Here is a 4,467-nt window from a genome sequence, read left to right as displayed (position 1 = left end):
GGTAGAATGGGGTGCAGTGAAGTATCAGATGCAGCAGAAGGTCTATCCTGGACACCAGCCAGGGTGTGGCTGTTGGGTTGTGATGATAGAGATGTATGGGCACTTCCAATCTGTGCTGTTGCTTCAGCACATGGCTTGGTAGGTGTGAAGGTTCTGGGTGCAGATGTCTGGGTGTCCTCCTGTGGAGTTGATCCAAAGGGATCATTCTGCTTTGCAGAAGCAGCTCCTACCACAGGCTTAATGTCTGTCTGGGCTTCTTCTCAGGCAGCCTTTCTTCAAATCTGGGTCCAGTGAGAATGCAGCTGGTGCTGAGTTTTTCACACCAGCACTTTGTTTACAGGTTCATAGTAGGTAGGGATAATCTTGAAATAGGGTAAAGAGTAAAGAATGCAAAGGAGAGGAGTTAGTTGCCACCATTTCCAGACTGAGAAAGACGAAACTATGATAACTAAGCATTTGATTCAAAAAAGACAAGATGGATATTAAAAAGGCCTCTTAGAGGCATTTTAAATCTAAAGTTGAGGCTGAATAAAATGTTACAATACAGTTCTGTTAAGTCATAACCCGCCTTGTGTTTCTGTCATCTGGGAGCAGAGAAGTGTAGAATTTTCCAAAGCATAAAAATGGATGCAGAAACCCAAATATCACTGGTTTTCAGACACTTCAGTGTAAAATGAATGTGTAGGTAATAATATGATGCTGACACGTATCTTGTCAGCATTCAGCAGATGCCACAAGAGAATTTAATTTTTTGGTACAGCAAGATAAGGAACAAGTACAAAAAAAGCATAATATAATGAGACTATCTTTCTGTTTCCTGGTCCCTCAGGAAGAAGAGGGAAGGCTGCAGTGTCAGGAGTAGCAATGCCCCAAACCTGAAGTTTTCCAGCTGGGCACCTTTCAACCATGCAGAAGTGTCTGTACCATTTTTGTTCTGATGGTGAAGCTCCTCCTTCAGCACCCGGGCAAGGAGTTTTGATCAGCAGGGCTGGGGCTGCAGCCATTGCCTGACTGCTGTGCTTGTGGGGCTGCTCCTCCTCTAGGCATGGCTTCCCCTTCTCCATGCAGCACCCTGACTAGGTCCCTTCTAGCCTCCTTTATTTACTTGTGGGTTCTCCAGCTGAGCAGCGCTGTTAGAAGAAAACAGAAATCTGTTCCCAGTGCCTCCCCATTTCTTCTGTAGGATAACCCACGCTCTGTGGTTCCAGTAGCACTGTGATGGGCTGTCCATGTACTGAGGTGATGCTCTCAGCTTTCGGCAGTGTCTCAGTGGCTGCTCCGTGGGATAAACTGTAAGTAAAAGGCTACTTAAGCACATTTTGCAAATGAAATAAATGGGAGCTATGCATCCCAGCCCTTTCTTGGGTTGGCTTCCTATGCTTTTATCTGATATTTACCCTTCAGGAACCAAACCAGAAAAACCAATGATGCCCTATCGAGCTTTTAAACTCAACCCTCTGTGCAGGACTGCATGTTTTTCAGTAAAGGAAGGATTTGATTGAGTGCCTGTAGGAGTCAGTGATTCTCTTCCCTTCAGCATTTGGATCCAGCCCTGGGAGTTTTATGAAACACTGGCAGAAGTGTGAGGACAATAAACATGAGGAAAAGAAGCGTGAGCCCAAGAAGCACTGGAATAGTATGGTCATAATTAATAAAAGCTGGGAGTTTGGGCAGAGTGAGAAGGGTCTCCTCAAGCTTCCTGAGCACCACTGAAGGCCTGGCCCAGACAAACACATGGAGCAAAACATCTCGACTGTGCTATTAACCTGCAGGGAGAGGACACGACAGAAAACAAGGGCTGTCCATGCAGGCTGAGAAACCGTGGCTGGGCCAAGCCGAGCAGAGACAGCTGCAAACAAGCTTGTAACAACCAGTACAACAAGAGTTAACTCGTTAACTGTCGAAAGAACAGCTGCTCGCGGGGACTAGTAGTACCTGGTGTGTTGGCTTTACTAAAATTCATTGTGCAAATGTGACCATATGAAAACAGGAATGAGGAACGGGGCTTTAGCTATTATTAGCTATTTAGCTCCGTCCCTCTCTCTAAATACAGCGCTGAGGCTGCCAGTGCAGTCCCAAGACCCAAGGATGGTTCTGGCGTGGGCTGGCAGGCAAGAGAGCCCTTATTGCTCTCTCTGCTACCGCTTCCCTCCATTGCCTTGGGCATCAGCACACTGTCACTGCTGTTGCCCTCCATCTTCTGACTTGTGCTGTGGGGGACTGGCCTCACCACTGCCAAATGCTCCCAGCTCTTCCACTTGTAACTGCAGAGTGTTATCTATTCATTCCTCCTGTTTACATCACATCAGCTTGTTAAAAAGAAAGGCTGTCTGGTATGCTTACCTTAAATGTGGATGGAAAAAATATATCTGCCCAGTGGAAACAGATTTGAATTCAGTAGATTATTTAGTACCTTGTATGTAAATCCTTGCTTTCAATTTTTGAATAGTACAAGTGGAAATTAGGAAGTGTGGAAAAAAGTACTTCCTTGGCGACAGTACTTGAAGGGATTTTGAATTGAATTCTGAACGAGAGAATTTGATCAGTTCCTATCCCAGAGACAGCTGAATTTCTAATTTAGGTGTACAGTATGAGACCTGGAGCATAGCCCGTTTGAATCGGTAGGTGTTTTTCTTTGGACATAACTGGGTAACATATGTAGACTATAATTTGTGTTTCCTGACACAGTTGTGAGCCTTTTGGGGATTTTGCATGGATTATCGAAATGACAGAGAAAGAGCCAAAACTTATTTCAGGTGTGATGTAATCCACTTTATGGGAGTCTTCCCCAGGGACTGATCTGGTTTATTATTCTCAAATTATTCTGATTATTTCAAATGTAAACAAAATTAATTAAAGGCTTTCAAACCCTGCTGATACTCAGAATTGCTGCAATAATTTTGCATTTACTCATGAAAAACCTTCCATAATTGTAAATGCTTAAATGTATTAACAGAAAATATTTCACTGTAATCTCATCCTTCTGTAATGATTTGGAAAATCGAGTGCTGTAATAGCTATTCTAATTCTGTTTGTCTGCAACACAGCTAATGTCCCAACTAAACAAAATCAAGCAAAATTCGTCAACTTTTATGCACACTTTGAAACGTTTGAAAATTAAGATGGAAAAGAAACCATCAGAATTATTCCAAAACCAACCCGTCAAGACTGCCTTCTCAAAGACAGCATTTATCATTGAGCACAGGTTAGACCAGATGTGGGATTTTTAAACTGATACGTTGTTGGAGACAGAACTTGACAAAAAAACATCATTTTTAGAGAATGCAAGGCCCCACCTTCGCCTTTTACGACTTACTGTACCAGGCAAATGCCTCTGATTCACCCCAAACTTGAGAAAAAACCCGCTGAGAATAATTTAAACATTAAGAATGGGAAAGCATAGATTTGACAGAGAAAAAGATGAGAGTTATGAATCAGGTTTTTAACAGAAAATGATGTGCAATATTGACTTCAGGCATTACCTTTTCTGGTAAACGTGGGAGACATCATCTCTTAACAACACCAGGCAAATTTCATCAACAGTAAAGTGTTCTGCACTGTTTCTGCAAAGATCGTCAACCTTCTTTTTCCAAAGTGGCCAGGAGCTGAGACACATTTTGTTTCCATGTAAATGCAGTTGTAGTGCTTGTTCATATTGACAGCTTGCATTTGAGGGACTCTAACCTACTTCCATCCACCTTTCGTCTGAAATTAAAACATGTTTGTCCAACCACCTTGGGACGCTGAAGCTGCCCCAGCACTACTTTTCCTCTGAGGGAAAAGGGATGAACTCCTGGTTTGCCAGGGCCGTAAGGACTCCCCTGGTCCTTGCAGTATGTTTTTCTTGGATACACTGCAAGTGTAGGTGCTACTCAGAGTCTTGCCGTGGAAGTTGATTTTCCCATCAGAGAGGAAGCAAGCTGGGTAACACGGGAAAACAGAGGCAAGGAGCATTACAGTTCTGTGCAGAGACTCAACTGGTCACCAGCCAGCAAAGCCATCGCTGCCGTTGTTTAGTTAAAAAAATAATAATACGGGAAATGTAGTATTTGATGACAATCTAATGTCAGAGTCCATGACATCACCTGCTTCCAGCTGCTGATTAATCATGTGAAAGAAATTAATTTGGACATGGGAGAGTGTGAATCTAACTACTGGGACAAATAACTGCATTCAGAAGGGAAACAGGAGGGAAGAATTTATTAAGTGTTTGGTCAAATTTAATAATTTATTTTAGAACAGCCCCAACCCCCAATTCTCTCTGTCCCTGTCAGATTCATTACCAAATCCTCATGGCCCAATTGCACTCCTATATGATTCAGTCTTTTGGCTTCCATGAATTAGTACAGGTTTCCCCATGAGCATGACCATCAGCTTGAGGAAGTCAGAAAATGGCATGGAGGGAAAATAAAACCACTGACAATTGAGAAGTTTCAGTGAGGCTGAGCAGTGAAAGAGTCCCTGCCA

The sequence above is a fragment of the Phaethon aethereus genome, assembly GCF_964289735.1.
Source record: "Phaethon aethereus genome assembly, chromosome: 3".
Taxonomy (NCBI): Eukaryota; Metazoa; Chordata; class Aves; order Phaethontiformes; family Phaethontidae; genus Phaethon; species Phaethon aethereus.
Note: the sequence above shows the minus strand (reverse complement) of the source record.